This window comes from Chelonia mydas, chromosome 11 (assembly GCF_015237465.2).
Source record: "Chelonia mydas isolate rCheMyd1 chromosome 11, rCheMyd1.pri.v2, whole genome shotgun sequence".
In the NCBI taxonomy this organism is placed as follows: domain Eukaryota; kingdom Metazoa; phylum Chordata; order Testudines; family Cheloniidae; genus Chelonia; species Chelonia mydas.
In genome coordinates, this window is record NC_051251.2 from 23,179,754 (window position 1) to 23,199,556 (window position 19,803).

The window sequence follows — 19,803 nt, forward strand, 5'->3', positions numbered from 1 at the left end:
AGGTCTCCCATAAAGCCTTAATTCAGCCCCCTTGTGTGTCTGAGTTATGATACGGTCTTTAACTGCACGATCACACGCTATTTTTCCACAGGACACTGGTCTCATTCAGTGCACAGGATGGACAGTGCTCACTAAATGAACAGCTAGTCATTATTTTGTTTTACCCTCGTTGGAAGTCACCAGGCCCTATTTACTGCACACTACTCTGAAGACAGAATTTTAAATTTCCTCTCCGGCTTTCCTATGGTGCTCTCATTGTAGAATCTTAGCGCTTTACATCAATTCATTTAGTTTCACAACACTCCTGTGAAATGAAGAGGGAGGTTTTATCTCCATTTTACAAATGAGGAATTGATGCAGAGATCAAGGTCAAAGTCATCAGTGTCAACTAATTTTTGGTGCCCAACTAAAGATGCCAGGGTCTGGTTTAAAGAATACTTTTTCATTCCACTTGAAATGTTCAGAGCAGTGCTCCCTCTACTGCTGGCCTGACCCCACTGCCCAGCTCCTGTGCTTGCCCTCCCTGGTTGCTGCCCAGCCCCTCTCCCCTCCTTTCCTCTCCTCCTGACCCCTTTCTCCCAACACTGCTCACTGTAAGAAAAACGAAAACGTAAGTGTGCAAAAAGGTCTAGTGTATGGGGTGTAGGAAATATGATCAGATTAACTCCAGGGATCAAGAGACAAAAGTAAGTGTGTGAGGAAAACATTTAAGCAGTAGAGAGGTCGATGGGAGGTCTGGATCTGGAGAATGTTTTGCCTCCTGTTTCTGATTTCAGGAGCATTAACCATCTCTCATCATTTAATTAATGTCTTTAGTAAAGTATGTCACAGATGTGAACATCTATTTCCAAAAACCCTGTGATGTAACTATAAAATGGGTTTAAATACAAGTTGAACTGCAAAAAGCATGGAAGGAAAAGAAAACTTCTGTGGCTTATCAGGGTAGCTGATAGGGGACAAAGAAATGCTCCTGCAATCCTGCTGCTGTAAGTGCTACTGGCTCTCACTTCATTCCACAGCTGAGATGCCCCAGAGTATCCAGTGCACTTAGCATCTCAGCCCCAGGCATCAGTCGTAGTGACAGCAGCCTGTCTGAGGAAGATACCAGTGGATTTGGGGGAGAAGCAGGTTTACCTTGTTCAAAATAAATGTCTCCCCAGACAGAATTTGACAGTTGGATGTCGTGTCTAGGAGGTCAGCTCCTGTGCTCAGGTCTCTCAGTTAGCAACAGAACCTGTTACCATTTTGCCCAGGGACTTCTATTTTGTCTCAGTTTAAGTTGCCAGTGCATTGCTCAGTGGAATTCTGAACAAAGTGAAAGGAACAACCGGGGAGAACTTCTCTAACATTCTTCCTTTTAACTTTAGTCAGTGTAGGGAAATGTATCAACATGTAGCAGATGTGCTGAGACCAAAATGATCTCTTCCTCATGATTACAGTTAGTTATACCTGGGGATGTGCAATTTAATTCAGGCACAAATGTACAAAGGCGAGTGGCACTAGAGTAAAAGAAGTGGTACTAAAGTCTTTGTTCCATGTACAGTAATATGGTGTTTTATTTCACTAGACCAGGTTCACGCATAAAGAAAAGAAGTAGTTTGATACAAGCCATCGCCAACAAGTACTGCTAAGTGAATGTATTTGTTATCTGCATTGTTGTCATAAATATCAAGAAATTTCTCATTTGAAGTGGGGAAGTAATGATTCTTTTGCCTTAATTTGCTACATTGGCTCTGCACCCTATTGTTTCCCACAATTTTAAAGTGCCCAAGAATGTCATTATAGCTTCACATATCAATATTAAACCTTTGCAAACAGTTGACTAAATGAGCAATTATCTTTGTTTCTGAAAATAGTGTACTTTTTTACTTCATTTATCAGTAACTAGGTGTAGTCAGTTGCACTCCAGTATTGATCACAATATTTATAACAGCCGAGGAGTACCTTTGCTCAAGGTCATTGTAAGGTCGAGTTATGATCAATATGAATTGACTGCCTGCAAATAAATTTAAGTAGCTGACATAATTGCAACTACTACCTATCTAAAATTAAGGTGGACCATTCCATCCTTTGTTATAAAGGTGCATGCATGACATAAGCACACATTTGGTACAAACTGGTCTTGATATGTTTTACAAGTTAAATAGTCTTCCACACGATTAGAGCTGTGCTTAGGGCCTTCACCAGCAAACATTACATGAGGAGTCCTTATTCACATGCGCAGTCCCATTGATTCACTCAGGATCAGGACCATAGCCTGCAAAGTTTGAATCTAAGATTAAAAAACTACATGCAACATCAGTGTTCCAAAGCTTCAGTTAAAGTTTTTCTGGTCTGTGGACCCTGCAGAATTAGGCCAAAATTTCCAAACATTGATATTGAAAGTTAGGCCCCTAAATCCATACTTGGGCACCATAATTTGATTTTCACCCACTAAAGTCTATGAAGTTATTTAGGGGCTTATTTTTAGCATCCCAAATTAGAAATTTTGAACACAGATTTTTTTCATTAAAACATTAACCTAAAATCTGATCTTTAATATTTGCAGGTGTTCACAACTTCTTTTGGAACTTAAATTGAGAGCATTCTGAGCTGGTATACAGTCTGAGGGAAACTGCAGTTCAACACAGTTATTTATATTTAGCTAACTCCATGATTCAGACAATCATAGTTAAGTAAAAAGATCTGGACAGAATGATTCCATAATAGGGAAAGATCCACTTGGGATCAGTCTACAGGCCACTGGATTTCCCTGCTGCTTACACAAATGATGCTTACAAAGCACTTACCTGACTGCGATTGTTTGAAGCAGTTGAGCTAGAAACATTCCACACAGGCAATTTCTAATTTCAGAAAAGTAGGCTCATAAAGCTCAAAAAGGTGATATCCAACTTCAAAAGTAATTAATTTCATTTGTTTCAGCTTTAGCTAAATGAGAGAGATGAATAAAGAGCAAGTTTTGGGGATGCAAATAGCTCCAGAAAGCACATGCCTTTCTGCTTTTTAAAAGTGATCTCTTCTAATAAGGATATTTCCCCTCTAATTGTGATTGAAAGAATAAAAAAACATATAACTGATCATTGAAAAATAGAAAAGTCAAATTCTGTTTCCAGTTACTTCACTGTAAACTAAAAGGAAGTCTAGTGATTCCAAATGTTACTCTGGATTTACACTAGGATAAATCACACACACACGCCAAATGCTCAGCTGGTGTAAATCAGCATAGCTTCTTAATCAATAGAGCTATGCCAACATAGTTTCTAGAAATATTTTAGAACTTATTCTGTTCATTGAATCCAATAAGCTGGATCCTCAGGACCTGATCCAAAAGCAACTGTGATCAATGAAGAGACTCCAACTGATTGCATTTTTGAATTAGGCCCTTAAAGAAAGGAAAAACAGAATAAGACAGATATCCAGGAGGTGTAAATAAGCATAGCTCTATGAAAGGTAAAAGAATGGTGCTAATTTATACCTTTGGAGAATATGGCCTGCGTGTTCAAGAGGTGAAAATCCCCCATGTTAAAATATTTTGAGCTACATCTCAAACTGTGGGCTGGATTTTCCAGGGTAGCAAAGCTGCTTTTTTCTGGGCTGGTGTTGCAAAGCAGTCTAAATTCCACCTTAGCTAACCAGAGGATTCCCTCCGCATATGGCAATCCTCAGTGGTGTAGGACTATTTTTGCAGCTCCTTCACCCCTCCTTCTCCCTGTTCCTGATCCTACACACATTGGACTATTGGTAGCTGGTATAAATAGATCAGCCACCAGGCTGATCTATGCAGGACCAGGGGAACTTTTGCCCTATCTCCAGATGTGCACAAAGTGCTGCTTAGCCAGTCCATAGAAGCTAGGGCTGTGGGTATGTCTGCACTGCAATGTAAGCCCAGGTTACCAGAACTCAAGTTAGAAGACCCTGAATTTGTTAACCTAAGGCTTGAGTGTCTACACTCATTTACAACTCCAGATTAGGAGTTGTTGAACCCTGGGTCACAACATGGGGCTCCAGTGTCTACACTGGATTATGCAGGCCCAAATCCAACCACTCATATGCCAGACTTCCTAGCACCCTCCCAAAACGTGGCCGCGCTAACTTTTTATTTGTGACGCAGTGTGGAAAAAATTGACTGTCCATCAAACTTGACTGTCTAGAGGACAAAGAAAGTAGGCCTGTGGGGTTGGTGGACTCCAATGGTATGTCTACACTGCAAGAAAAAACCCATGGCTCGCCCATATCAACTGACTCAGGGTCTTGTGGCTCGGGCTGTGAGGCTACAAAATTGCAGTTTAGATGTTCAGGTTTGGGCTAGAGCCCAGGCTCTGGAGTCCCCATGAGGGGAGCTGGTCCCAGAGCCCGGGCTCCAGCCACAATCCCAATGTCTACTTTGCAGCCCCACAGCCTGAGCCCCGAAAGTCCAAGTCAGCTGACATGGGCCAGCCACAGGTTTTGTATTGAAGTGTAGACTCAGAGGCTAAGTCCAGTGGGGCAGTGTTTACAAAGCAATACGGCTTGAACCTTGGGTCCTGGCTTGACCCAGGCTCAGACTCTCCACATCCATGGGGTCTTGGGAACCTGGGTCCAACCCCTGGGTTACTGCAATTTATGCATAGACAGAAGGGGAATTAGGCTTGGGCCTGCGCTTACATTGCAGCATAGACATGCCCTATGTCTATTTTAAGAATTTGTGGCTGCAGGATCTAGACACCAAACCGTGAGTTATATTTGTAGGACTTTAGAACTACAGTATGAGAAGAACCACAGCCTTCACAACATTATTTTACAGTATTGTTAAAACACAGTACAATAGAGGGTAAGCTTTTCAAATGAAAGAGTGTTGTCTGGTCACATCGAAGGGAATAAGACAAGAAACTGAGCCTTCTGACAGAAGGTCTTTGGTATTTAACTATCCAAAACATACAGTATGTTGGAGGGTTTTCTTAATAAAATAAGTCATCCATTAGCCTACATATGACCCAAATGACATCCTCACACAGTGTAACAGTCTTGGGGCCCAAACCATTCAAGAAGCAATTACAAAATCAATAACACATGCCGTGGTGATTGCATTTGATTAGTGACAGCATGAAAAAAAGAGCAATATCCAAAAAAAGAAACTGAAACCACACTTCTTCATTGTTTCTTAAGTAAGATACCATTTCAGTTTTCCCATAAACTAAAAAGTTTCTGAAAGCATGGTAACTACAAGTTTGATTATTATGCCTAAGGGAAATTACTGTCATATTCTTGGTAGGGATGAGGCCACACCAGAATCTGAAGACATCACCACTACATTTAGCAGCAGAGTGGGATCTGGAGCTGGACTTTGAGGGGAGCCCCTCTTTTCTCCAGCGGGGCAAAATAAAATCCCAGTTCCAAATACTACCTGAAAGTTTGGATGCGGATCTGAGCTTTGTGGGTTTAGGCCATTCCCAAGTCTCAGCTGATCTCTTTATTACATGAAACAAAAATAATGTGAATATTAAGTCATCTAGTGATGATTCACATTGGCTGCTTTTGCCGGTGTCCTGACTGACATCCAGTGAATCAACAATAAGATTGAATACAAAGATGTGTAATGTGATACAATGTGACATACTCCAGGGTAAAATGTGGTAATAGGTCAGAAATTGTGTGTTTGGGAACATATATATTATCATGTGGATTACAACAGCACCCAGAGGCCCCAACCTAGAATGGGTCCCATTACACTAAATGTTGTACATGCACCTCTTAAAAGACAGCCCTCCACAATTATTAGTTTGCCATCTAAATAGACTAGATAGAGAGAAGTTGAGAGGAGATAAGTCACTCAGGGCCTGATCTAAAACCTACTGAACTTTGGATCAGGCCCAGAGAGATCAAGTAATTTACCCAAGGTCACAAAGTTTGTGGGAAAGAAGGAAACTGAACCTTAATTTCCTGAATCCCAGTCCAGTGTCTTAACAAAACTACCCTTTCTCTCTAATAATATACCTGTTTCAGTTAAAAATCAAGGATTACATTTTGCAATCTTTACTTAAGCCAAATTCTCACGTACTTCAACGGTGTTTCACATTGTTTGGTTTCACTGACTTCAGTGGGTTATCTGCTTGAGTAAAGTCTGCTGAATTTGATTCCAAGTATCTTATCTAAATCAATTGCAGAAAGTGAAAGGGTAAGTCTCCATCATTCCTTGACTACCTGAATGCAGTTTGGCACATCTGTAAATACAGAGTTTGGGCTGTTACGTTGTGTGGAATAGAAAATCTGTGAAATTAAAAGCATGCAGATTTCTCCCTCTCTCTCAAAGTAAGTATCCACCTTAAATAAATTAAATCATGTAGCAGCAGTAGCTAAGGTGGTCAATGCAATTAAATTCAAAACCTGAATGTATTGAACTTTCTGCAATTATACATGGGTCATCTCTGGACAATATGTTGGCCATCTGGTAGCATCTGTGCTGTTCCCACTAATAGAGTTCCTGCTGTGGCTCCAGGCCATGACAGGCAGCACTAAGCAGGTCACATGTTGTGTCTTTCAGCCATATTTAGGTCACAGTTTTGGGGGAGGCAGGAATAATCATGTTGCACAAAGGCAATGAAAGTGAAGAGCCCTTCTCAGGTATTTTGTGCGTGTAAGAAGTTAAGGGATACTCTTCACAATTTTATCTGCTCCTCAGCCCTAGGCTGCAGGGAGGGGAGAGTCAATTGTGGCAGCCATTGCGAAGACTCCACTTAAACTTACACTTCAAACAGCAGTGGCTCCTGTAAAAGTCCTCCGATATCACTTCCCCCTCCCCATAATAAGGATCTCACAGAACATATTTCCTGAATGAACAGCATACTGGCCTGTAAAAATAAGAAACTGAAAAGAATTCCCTTAATATTCACTCTCCCCACCCTGCCCCTCCTTTTTTTTTGTTTGTTTGTTTGTTTGTTTTTGAGACAGCACTCAGCTAGGAATCACTATCCACATTTCAGGAACAAAGAGACCCTCTTTAGTAATCCTGATTAGAGCCTGTGATGGAAGAACTGCCCTTCTGAACCCTGGGCAAACCTGTAGGGGCAGGAAGGGGGAGTGCAGGGGAGGAAATGTAAATAATTTCATGGGAAAGCTGCTAAGTCTGAACTGCTTTCATGTCACATATTTATTCCACAAGCCATTTTGAAAGGTAGGCTAATGAAGTAAAATGTATACCAGTTAGATTAGAAGTGTCACCTTTTTGGATCAGGAAAAAACTTTTCCTACCTTCAGTTCTCATACTGGGCTACATATCCTAATGACTTGAAAAAATTTGCTTGCAAACTCACATGCACCAAAGATATAGTGTTTTTTTTTAAATGTGACACTAATGTATTTTCTGCAAAATTCATTTAATATGGATTTTAAAAACACAATGTGCTTCGTCTCTTGACCAACATAAGCAGTTTCAGTTTGACATCAATTAGTGAGTAGCTTTTACTCTTATAGACATATTTATAATGGAAAGGAGTGCATTTAGGCTTTAAGGTCCTGCCAACTAATCAATTTGATGAACTAATTGATAATAAATGTTAATTGACAACTAACAGCAGTCAATTAATTGCATTTCAAATGCAGCTCCAGGAAGCTGAGTTGAACATTATTCTACTTCAAGCTACTCAAATAATATCTCAGCAATGACTTTGCAACAGGCTTCAAAGGTCAAAATGGGCTACTTTTCCCATTTGTTATAAGATGTTAGAACGTGTTCATAAAAAGCAGTGACCTGTGCACAGACATACTTTGCACTGTAATTCTGATGTGATGACTAGTTGTGGTACTTATTAGAGTGTTCCATTCATAAAGCTCTACTGTAGTGAAGGCTGCATCTGCACTTTCCTTTAGAAAGCCCTATTTTTAGGCCTGAAATTCCCTTTGGGCTGAAACACAAAGCATAGGTCCCATCTATCAGGAGCGATATTTGTTTGGATAAAAGCCAATCCCAATCAATAAGCTGTTTGTGGAATGGGGACAGGGTGTTCCTATTGTTTGGGTTTGCTTGTATTTACATGTAAGGGATTTTGTGTGGTTTCTAATTATTTTTATTACCGCTCAGAAACAAACACTTTGGCCTTTCAAAAAATAAGGGGGCGGGAGGGGCTGGAAGAGGGCAGTCTCATACAGTACATTAAATAGGGCAGGGGTCGGCAACCTTTCAGAAGTGGTGTGCCGAGTCTCCATTTATTCACTCTAATTTAAGATTTTGCGTGCCAGTAATACATTTTAACGTTTTTAGAAGGTCTCTTTCTATAAGTCTATAATATATAACTAAACTATTGTTGTATGTAAAGTAAATAAGGTTTTTTAAATGTTTAAGAAGCTTCATTTAAAATTAAATTAAAATGCAGAGCCCCCCCGGACCGGTGGCCAGGACCTGGGCAGCGTGAGTGCCACTGAAAATCAGCTCGCGTGCTGCCTTTGGTACGTGTGCCATAGGTTGCCTACCCCTGAAATAGGGCAATATGGATGAGCAGTTACTGCTTGTTTCTCAACATCTGAATGGACCCAGGATTTGAGGCCACCGTGATGGACAAACCCAACAACAAAATATATTTTTAGAGACTTTGGATGCTTACTCAGCATGTTAAGACTCTCCTTCCCAGAGTCTTTCCAAGCCAGCAATAGCCACTGACTTTCCCCATCTCCACAACTCTTTCCTCTTCCTCCACAACTGTCCAGGGTAGCTCTCAGTTTTCCCTTTAGTTTCCTCCTTCAAATATGGCATCTTATCAGTCCCTGAAACTATCATAGGTTTCTAGAGCACCAGCTGAGCTCTTTTTACACAAATGGTCCAGCCACCCTCTCACTAATTTTCCCTATCAATATGGCTATTGAAAAGATGGCCTTAATCAGACTTAAGGAGCACTTGACTTCTTCCAATATCCTTGACCTTTGCCAGTCAGACTTCAGGCTGGGATATGATACAAGAACTCTCCTAGCTGAAGTGCTGGAAAGTCTCCTCATTGCCATGGACAGGGGACAAATGTCCATTCTAATATTGCTAGATATCACAGTAGTTTTTGACACTGTCGATAATTACTTGCATCTTGCTTACAGGCATTTCAGGGCTGAACAGAGCAGTACTAAGCAAGCTTCATCCCTTCTTTTAAGATAGATCCTAGGTTATACAATGGGAAGTTGATCCCATTCCCTTGAGAGCTCTAGCCCACAGAATCCTTCTCATTTCCAATAAACAAGTTAGACTGCAAGGAGAGATAGTGAGAAGCTATGGGTTTCAATGCCAGCAATATGGTGATAACTCCCAGCTCTGCATTACTATCTCATGAAACGTAGACATTACCCAGCTGCCCCAGGCTGGAAAAAACCCAAACACCTAGATGAAAAGCAGGTGGCTCCAGCTCAACTCAGGTAAAATGGAAATGATGCTGGCAGGAATGGGAAAATTCTTTTAGATACCAGAAGGAGCCATAACCTCACCTTCCACTGAGTCCAGCTGCCCTAAGACTGTCATGGTAGTTCACTTCCTTGGGCCCTTGATGGATGCATCACTGCCCCTAGACTCTCAGTTGATGGTATTGGCTTGTTCCTTGCCTTGTTCCATCTACACTAGTCAGGAGATTGAAACTTTTCATATTCAGATGGTGATCCATGCTTTCTTCCCCTCTGTTCTAACATACTGCAGGGAATATCTATGAAGGACCAGATGCAGCTTCTTTGTGGCCAATATGCAGCAGCTTACCTCTACATAGGTGGGTCAAACCATTGAAAACACATGATGTTGGTGCATCTCACTTTGACATCCTCTCCAATTCCAGATCAGCTATGCAATCCTGGTTCTCATCTTTAAAGCCTCCATAGCCTCTATATGACCCACAGCAGCAGCTGAATCTAACAGGGAAAATTTCCTGTCAGGGTGGTTAAGCACTGTAATAAATTGCCTAGGGAGGTTGTAGAATCTCCATCATTGGAGATTTTTAGGAGCAGGTTAGACAAATACCTGTCAGGGATGGTCTAGATAATACTTAGTCCTGCCAAGAGTGCAAGGCACTGGACTAGATGACCTCTCAAGGTCCCTTCCAGTCCTATGAGTCTATGATTATGGCTGATGGTTCCAGGATCAGACCTTCAGGACTGGAGGCTGGGCACTTCCTGTGCCTGTAGAGTCTCACACTTCCAGAGAAGAGGATGCATCCCAACTTTTTCATATTTTTAGGGCACAGTGCAAAGCACATCACCCTGCTCAGGACTTCCCTCCACAATTAAGATAGCAGGATAGACCAACAATGCTTCTCCTGGAACATAACAAAAACCAAACACATCATAAAGCTGCATAACATAAGAAAGTGAAAGAGAGTATGGTCCACTCTGCATGAACTCATGTTTCGCTTAATTATCTATATGGTAATTTGATACTATAATGGTGGTCATATTAGAAAAGAATAGATAAGACAGATATATAGGTCCTATCTTTCTCCCAATTTGTGACCTATAAATAGGTTCCTGTCCTTAAAACATCTATCCCACCATTGTAGATACCACGCAGAATCTAGCATTACTAGGAATCTACACATTGGCCCTGGCCCCTGCTGAATTCCAATTTCATGCACTTTTTGGTTATGTGCTCGGACTGCAGTTCAGATCCCATACCATGTGGGACTAGTGAACCCAGAGCAGGATATTCTGAGTTGAAGGGTTACAGGAGGCAGGGAACACATTGAACGATCTTTGGGGGAGGTGCCAGGGCTTACTGGAGAGTTATTGGGAGAGAAATAGAATCCTATCAGAAAAATTTGCAGGCCATTTAGAGGGTTACAAAGAGGAAGAGTGGTGAAGTCTTCACAGTCTATTGAAGGGTTGGAGGGAAGAAGTGTTGTGAATTCAGGAGAGGGAAAATGAAAGTGGGCACAATGTCCTTGTATTAACTCCTCCAGACCTGAAAACAAAAATAAAAGGTTTGAGATGGAGTGAATATTACAGACTGAGTTTGCCTATCTCTAATTATATTGGATCTTGTTGCTGCTAACACAGCCAAACTCACCGGCAGAAAATGGATCTGATCTTATTATAACACTGTGGGAAATTTAATGACTCTACAACAATATTTCTGTGCTGCAGAATTTTTTTAAAGGCATGTAAAAATTCACAAACAAAAGCTCCATTACAATAATATTAAAGTTTTGGCACAGCACAAACCCAGGTCTGATCGCAACTACACAGTAGAAACATCATGCAATATATGTCCTTCAATATTTTTCCATGAATGGGCACCAGCACAAGAACTTGATAGGTGCCCAGTTTTATTGACATGTCAAAGGACTTACATTATTTTTCTACATTAAAACTGTGCCATTGTGCTTTTTTTGTTTAACAACATGAACATTATTTAATAGTAGCTGTTCGTATGCTCATTGTTTTATATGGAAAGATTTCCGCTGTTGCTTTTGTCTATTTACTGTATTGTCAGAAGTTGTTTATTTTACACCATGACACAGATCCTGCATTAAAACTATCACTGCCAGGAGTCTCTGTGAATGTAACTCTTTTTATGGACCAAATGTTGTGGGTCAATGTTTTAACACAAGCTTGTTGTATAGTATATTGCTCATTAAAGTGTCCCTCCACTGCAGGCGTTTAACAGTCTGTCTGTTGGCTAAGCCATTACTGCAATTCTGTGTTCTTTTATGTTTTATTAAAGCAAAGATGGGCAAAGTGAGGCCCATGGGTGGCATGCGGCTCATGGAGTTTTAGAATGTGATCTATGTCTGCCCTCAACTTTAATATAAAGAGCAGCTTGTGAACACCACAGGTCTCAGCTGCTCAGACCAACCTGGAACATTGCCCACTGGGTCTATAGTCTCTGATGGCCACCCCTTTACTTATTTTATGTAAGGTAGGTGCAACTGCCTAGAGTTTGGGGCAAGTGGCCTTTAATTAGGCAAAGTTTGTTGCCCCTGTATTAGAGCAACACGTAGGGATAGATTGCAATGAGTCCTTTCCCTGCCTTGCTTAAAAGTTTCCAGTCTCCAGACAGCTCCATGCAGGCTTTCATCTTTGGCAAGCTACCAGAGGAGGGTGCTCTGTTGTTAGGTGAAGACCCTCCAGGTTGGAAAGAGGGAACAGTCAAGTAGGAATCCTATTTACCTTACATCTTCCTCCAGTAAAGATGCTCCAGTGTGTCGTGTTGTTCTCTCTCTCTCATTCTGTCACTCTCCAGCTCTTTTACAATGGCAACAACAATGATCTTGTCTAAATGATTTCACAGGCGCTCAATTCGGGCACTCAACTTTTAACATTTCAATTTTGTCGTTTTGTTGCTTCACAAAAGGTGCACTTCTCCGGCATAATGTTCCAAGAGTTATGTCAATGCACAGTAATGGCTTTAAACATTAACTTGATCATTAACAACCACATTATCTGTGGCATAAGCAGCACCTCAGTCTATCGTGTAATATGACAGTAGAGAGTTTGGAAGCTAAGGCGTGGACTATGCACAAAGGTTTGTGGATTTAATTATAGGTGTGATCTTAAACCAGTTTAGTACAAATCAGTGCAATTTTGTGTGTGGACTCTCTTCAAATAATTTAAACCTGGTTAATATTGGTTGACCTTGCCCCTTTAATGTGTACAATATAACAATATAATATAACACAGGGAGTTGCACAGGGGATTCCACAATTTAACTATACTGATTTAGTTTAATTGGCTCCAGTTTGTATATAAAGAAGCTCTAAGAAGAAGGTCCATTCGTTTTAATGTGCTAAAGTTTTTGGTCTGGTCTATGTGCAATATTTGCACTAATTTTACTATATCAGTTCTTTAAATTTACCAGCAGAAGCTGTACAGATGTTCCCACTTTTATCTCACTAGAACAGCCTCCACAGTGAGGGTTACACCAATTTAACTCTGTCCTTGCCAGCAAAATCAAAGGTAACCAAGACTTCTAACTTGCTTTCCACTTTTTCCACACAAGAGCTAGCAGATATTTTGACACTGAACTACAGTTTGCCTTTACAATTCCTCATAGCTGGGGACATACAGCATAAACTTGGGGTCCTCTGCTAGTATCAATGTGCTCCCAGGAAGAATCTTTCCTGAAAGTGAGGTGGCAATTTCCTAGCTCCTGGTAAATATAAAGGGGCAGATCCTTAAATCGTAAATCTGGTTTGCTCCAGCTGGGGTAAATCCACTGATTTCAATGTAATGATGCTGATTTACACCAGCTGAGGATCTGGTCCCAGTAATTTGCTCTTCTCAAGATGGTTTTTCCATCAGAGGATCTCAAAGCACCTTACAAACCTTCATGAATTAAAACTCACATCAGTTCTTTATTATCCCCCCTTTACAGATGGAGACATTGAGACACAGAAAGGTTAAGTGGCTTTACCGAGGTCATTCAGTAAATCTGGGGCAGGGCCAGCATTACAACTCATATCACCTGACTTTCACATTTGTGCTTTAATCAGCAGACCATGTCTCTCCATTGTGTTAAAGACAAACCGCTGCAAAATCGCAGTGATTATTACATGGCGGTCAGCTGTTTACTCACTCCTCTGATTTCTTACTGAACTGCACTGTGCTCCATTATTCAATCATTATACCATCACTATTGTTTTCATTGGTTACTTCGACACCACGCAGGCCTATTCTCACCTGCACAACCACCCAGCTATTCTAGCAGGGGATCTCTCTGGAACAGATTATCAGGTCTGCAAAGGTATTTAGGTGCCTAACTCCCATTGATTTTTGAGGATCTAGACTGCAGCAATTTTGTGCTATTTGAACAAATATCCACTGGGGACTAGAACTGATCCTAGTCTGATGTTTATGAACAAGTGTTAGAAAATACAAAACTCACTTTAAAACAGAAAGGTAAACAAAATAATTTTTTTCTATAAATCATCACAGCTTCATTGATGTCAATGGAGCTACAGTAATTTACAGCATCTGAGGATCTGGCTCAGGTATGTTTACATTTGACTGCATATTTAAAGATATGTGGTTGTTTCCAAAGGCTTGCACTTTTCAAATATTTCTTCAATACCATTACCTCCTTTCTAAAGCTCATTTTTCTTCAAACATCTTAAGTCTTGCTTTGCACATTTATAATGTACTGTCTTTGTTGATCACTTTTTTTTTTATAATTCCATTATCACAAATCACAGGGTTGCCAAATATTCAAGGATCAGAAGATCACAAGTTGACAAGTAGCAGATGCACATAAAGAGGTTTTAAATAACATGCATTCATTTCCCAAATGCAACCACACAAAGTACCTATAACTTACTGTTATCAAGCCCAGACACAAAGCCTGTAAAAATGCACTATCCTACTGTATTCACCATTTTGACTGTTTTAACTCAAGGAAGAATCAAAAGAAATTAGAAGGAAGACCTAAAAGGTTTCAGACAAGCTGTTTCTGTTTAAGGACAGAAGTTTCAGCTCAAATACAGCATAATTGTGATGTCATTGAGCACAGTGAAAGCTGCAGGCAAACAGAACATTTTCATTGTAATACCACTACTGTAGGCATATTTGAAACACTACAGCATCTTCAGACTATAATTATAACTGTTTGTTGTTTCTGTGGCTTCAAAGATAATAGAAGTTGTTCATAAAATTTGCACAATGCTGATGTATCGCATACAAAATATAGACTCAGTGTCATGGGCAAAATATTCCATTATCTATTTTGCATGGGAAGAAACAGCTGAGAAACCTACAGACCATCAAATTATGATTCAAGTGTTATCATTACCAACAATTAGAGATGGAAACCCAGAGGTGCTAACCAAAATACTTAGCTGTAATCAGGTAAGCCGGCTTCAACTTGCCTTGTTAGTCAGGTCACAGGTGTTCAGTACCCAAAGAATTTATTCACTCAATCAATGATTGTCTTGGGTTGTATTGTCTCATTAGTATTCACTAACACAGTCCTAGTAAGAAGGAGGGGGAAACACCAACATGAGAGGGAAAATAAAAGATGAACGGTGGGGAAAAAAGAAACCTTAACGGTGTAATACATGCTTTCCCCCCACCCCCTCCTCCTAAAGATTCTAAGATAAACACTGGCATGTGGTGCCTTCTACAGATGGATCAACAGCAGCATGCTTACAGCTGTGCCTGTCTGTCACACAGGTGTTGCCGATTGCATTTGCCAGCTAGCCAACAGGCAGGGAGTCTTCTTTTAAGGGCAGGGGAGGAGATCACCTTCAGCCGTTTGACAGAAAGAGAGAGAGTAGCCCCCACACTGTTAATTGATAGGTTTACTCATCTTCACCACCTTGCTGTTCGGCTTCACCCTCTGAGGTGCAAAGAGAGGCAGATGTGGTATTTGGCAAGCTGTCAAGATGTATCTTTTTTAAAAAAGTAAGGCACATCACAGGCTGCATTAAACAGGGTCCTTCTGTCTGTAACAACACTGCCATCAGCACCGAAGATGCCCTCTGCACATGCAGTCGCTGGTCGGGGATTTAGGGAAAGAACAAGAGGGTGCTATCCACAATTGATCCCCCCTGCATCCTACCTGAGAAGTACTCTTCAGATCCTACATTGTGTACATATTCTTTTGTAAATAATGAAACAGACTGCTTCTGCCTGAGTGTCCTTACCTACTCGGTCTTATTAATTTAGGTTCTCATACCACTCATCACCATGGTACAGTATCTGAGCACCATATGCTCAACCCTAGCCATATGCACACATGCATTTAAAATGGCAGGAATCTACTCCCAGTTTTGTTGATAGTACAGTGTGGCTTTTATTGTGTCATTAGTTATTCTGCACTGTCAAATATTTTCCCCTTCCAATTAATCCTCTGGTATTGGAGCCTGAGGACAGATTTGAAGCTGCACACATCCAAGTTGGGAAACATGATATTGGAAGGGTAGAGGTTATTGGCACCCAATGGAATCTTATCGTTTGTATAACTAAACATCCTCCATCTATTTGACATGATCACCTGAGAAGTTAGTGGTGATATTGCCTTGTGAGTCTTGGCGCTCCTGCACTTCTTCTTGGAAAACAGGGTGAATATGAAACAACACAGTGCTGATGTTCCTGCTACTGAATGTCGCAGTGACTTCAGCGTTGTCTCCTTTCATTTCAAATTCACTTTGAATTTTTTTCCAGCAGGAAGTGCCGGCTAAGCACAGGCAGCACAAGACTCACAATGGCAATATCACCACTAACTTCTCCAGTAGCTGTTTCAAATAGGTGAAGGCTGGTTAAGTAAACTGACACGAAGATTCCAATGGGTGGCAGTGGGCATACCCCCTACTATTCCAGGCTTATGCCTCCCAACATGCACATGAATGACTTTGGTAGGCTAGAAGTCACTCCAGCACAAACTATGCGGAGTTCCAATTGAGTTGGAACTTTCTGCGTGAGCTGATGTTTTGGAAAGTAGTTTTCTTCTTGGAGTTGATACAGAGTATTTCTGGCCTAGACAAAATGGGCAACAGGTCCACAGATCTTACGTTCCACTCCTAACATATTTTCAGTAAGTCATTCATAAGCAAGACAGGCCAGACTGAGTTCAGCCATGGTTACGCAGTTTTATACCCACTATACTGGAAAACACAGAACATGTTTGGCAACACTGCTGAACCGTAGGGGCCTGATTCTCCACAGTCTTGCACTTTGGGCAGTTATTTACACTTGTACAAAGTGAGTGCAAAACTCTACCAGATGAGAATGCTACTGTTTCACACTCACTTTACATTCACTTTCACAAGGTGTAAATAACTACACCAGGCACAACAAAGTAAAGAAATAAACCCACTGAACTGAAAATAAGGGACATTTTATATTGGAACTAAAGCTCCCATTGCAGATTGACTGCAGTATAATCTTTTTTCAGACCCTTTAATTCAGAGTGCTACTTGTTTCCTGATGACACTTAGCTTGGAGCTGGGCAAGGCAAAGCTGGTAGACTGGAAGATTGCCTAATGTGCTGTGACTGACATGTAATCGAATATTTAACCACTGGTCTACATGTCTGCGGTGAAGTGAGTATGACACCCCTCAGCGTAGTTGTGATCGCGCCTCGCTCTTCTGTAAACAGTTTCATAAAGGTGCAGTATAGCTTTTTATGAAAATTATGTGAGAGACAAGATCACAGTCACTGAGGTCACCTGCTGCCAAGAGCTTCATGGGAACTTGCTGAAAACTAACCTTTAAATGCCAACGTCAGTCCACAGATGAGCTCATTCTGTTAACCATTCAGAATAGTGACTTCTTGTACGCTTGCTTTTTACAGCCACCATTTCATTCAGTGAAATGGACAGGCCACTTGATGACTTTTCCTTTATGTTTCATAACCCTTTTGTATCTGTGAGCACTAAAAAACCATTTAGAGGGCGAGAACCCTCAAGGGAGAAAATTCAGATGTTCTGTTCAGGCCACAGAAAAGGTATCGATTCTCCTTTCCCTTTACCACAGCCTCTTGGCTACCCAAGCACTTTGTTTCTTTGTGCTTTCCCAATGTAGCAAGCATTTCCTTTTAAAATAGCATTTGAGCAATGACATCCTGCAGGCACCCATCCTTGCCTCATGAGTGGCAGCTGGTGCAACTGGACAGTATTTTTGGTAATACTTAAATAAAACTGCCATGCCAGATCTGGAGGTTGAGAGAAAATGTTTCATGGCTTGACGATGATTAAGGTATAAACTTTACTGAATTGCTTAGGGTGACTATAAAGGGTTGTTCTTCCCCCTCTTTTTGGTGTTTTGCTGGTAGCATCTGATATAAATGTCCCAGTCACCAAAAGGTATTTAGATTTCTCAGTTATACACTGCTCTCTTTCCTCTTTTCTGGCAGGCTGAGAAAATCTCACACTACTCCTCCCTGGTTATGAGCAAGTATCAGAACCTTTACCCTTATCTGCAGCTACTGTTGGTAGTTAGCAGGGCTGTAATTACACTACTGAAACATGGGTATTTAAAAGCTTGAGGCTTCTGGAGGAGATAGTTTCAGTGTTCTAAGCATCAGGTTTGAAATACCTAGAGTCCCTGGAACTAGCAGGTTGATTCATCTATTCGTCCTACAAGAGAGCTAAATTATGTCCCATGAAGTTCACGATGTCTCTTTTAAAAATACTTGTGAGCGGTTTGGTTCTTGCTATCTCTGAAATTGGTCTTTAGTTTTTTATTAATGATAAGAACAAGAAGTGAAACTGGGACAATGTTGGTAATCTGGTAACCTTTATTAATAGCTGCTGAAAGATCCAGTGTTTAATTTGTGGCAGGGCTTGCCAGGGCTGAGCTCTGGCACCTCTAGGCTTGGCAGTTCATAGCCCTGGCACCTCTGGGCTTGCCACGTCACTTATGAAAGTTAAAAAGTTACTTGTGCCCTGGTACCTAATTGCTTGAGCCCCAGCACATCTTCTGTTACAAATTAAGCACTGTGAAGATCTAGGCTGATATTCTCAAATGAGCCCAAGGGAGTTAGATTCCCAAATCCCATTGAAAGTCAAAGGGAGTTTGGCACTTAACTCAGTTGAGTTCCTTTGAAAATCCACGCTAATGTCCAGTTGAAATCCAGAAATGCTATGCACAGAAACCTGTCAGTATTTATTTATGCACAGTAAACCTGTCAGGAAATTATCCAAATGCCCACTGTCTCTGAATGTCAGCCATCCCCATTCAGAAGGACGGCATAATCTCAGAACTCAATTTGTTAATTAGATAACTAAAGAAAAATAGTTTTCTATCTAACAAAAATTGAACTGAGAAATATTGCTGACTTCCCCGGCATGATGTAGACAGCACAATCTTGGAAACTAGAATCAGTGTGGCTTTTTCCTAGCACTCTTGAAATAACTGACATTTTTTCCCCAATACTTTGCCTCAGAAATCAGTGGCTATTATACCAAAGCGTAGTAGCCTGCAGAGATGCATAAAGGCCTAGATATGAAGGTTGATGCCTGAGAAGTTGAGAGTAATTTCACTATAGTTCCGGGCAGGTTTTTATCTATTTACTGGTGATAGAAGTCCCCAAGCATTTCAGAGCACAATCTATCACCCAGCATGTCATACTAAGCCTCCTCCTTTCCCAAGTCCTCACTGTAGTCAAGAAATTCTCTGCCTACATGGGGAAGGAAGCGGTAAAGGAAGAGGCACAGCCTACTCCAAAGCCACCATCATGCCTCTTCTTGAATTTGATGCTGAAGGCTCAGTCAGCTGGCAGCCTTCCACAGGGGATGAAACTCACCCACTTCTACTATACCATTACTTACCTTAGGCTGAAGATGTTTGTCTGTTTTTATTATTCAGGTATTTCTTACCACTGAGCCATGTGTACAACAGATTTAACATACAGAAGTGATTCTGTTGCTATCTGCACTGAAATAATCTTGGCAGGAAAGGACAGTTAATCCCTAGAATGATTTTTTTTTAATTTAATTTAAAATCCCCTCTTTGGACAATTAATGTATATTTGGTACTTTCTTCATGGAAAATAATCTTTTCATAGATGGGCCTGAATCAGTATCTAAGATTTGAACTTCTTAGCTTCATAATGAATTTAAGAAAAAGCCTGGTTTTGAACACTCATGAACGTTGGGCTTCAAAAGCTCGGTAAGTATTGGAGCTTTCCCAAATGTTATACAGTTAGGTTTGAACTGATCACTGTGATCCAAACCCAGGCCTGGGATTTGGACCCAGGTTTTTGGTTTGATCCCATCTCGATTTGCACCCGCTCAGTGTTAAAAAGCTCATCATCTTGGCTATGAAAAATGGTAGAACAATAACCATTGGTTTGGTCTCAGCTTCCCAAAGTCTGAGTAGATTCAAAATTCCCCTAAACAAAACTTTGTTCAGTGACTGTAAGATTGCTTGAACATT

The 19,803-nt window shown here is 40.8% G+C and overlaps 2 long non-coding RNA genes across 4 annotated transcripts; one reads left to right on the plus strand and one right to left on the minus strand.

Annotated features, from left to right (window-relative positions):
* Positions 1–593: 593 nt before the first annotated feature.
* On the minus strand, positions 594–15,157 carry LOC119567421. Of its 3 annotated transcripts, XR_006285005.1 has the most exons (6): positions 9,959–15,157; positions 9,701–9,849; positions 6,724–6,827; positions 6,038–6,200; positions 2,790–2,928; positions 594–2,257 (listed from the first exon to the last, which is right to left on the minus strand). It is a non-coding gene; the product is annotated as an uncharacterized LOC119567421 (long non-coding RNA). The 3 variants fall into 3 exon arrangements; XR_005227435.2 differs by lacking the exon at positions 6,724–6,827; XR_005227434.2 differs by having other exon boundaries at positions 6,038–6,827.
* On the plus strand, positions 13,903–19,505 carry LOC122462464. The gene is made up of 3 exons (XR_006285006.1): positions 13,903–13,922; positions 16,820–16,967; positions 19,433–19,505. It is a non-coding gene; the product is annotated as an uncharacterized LOC122462464 (long non-coding RNA).
* The last annotated feature ends 298 nt before the right edge of the window (positions 19,506–19,803 follow it).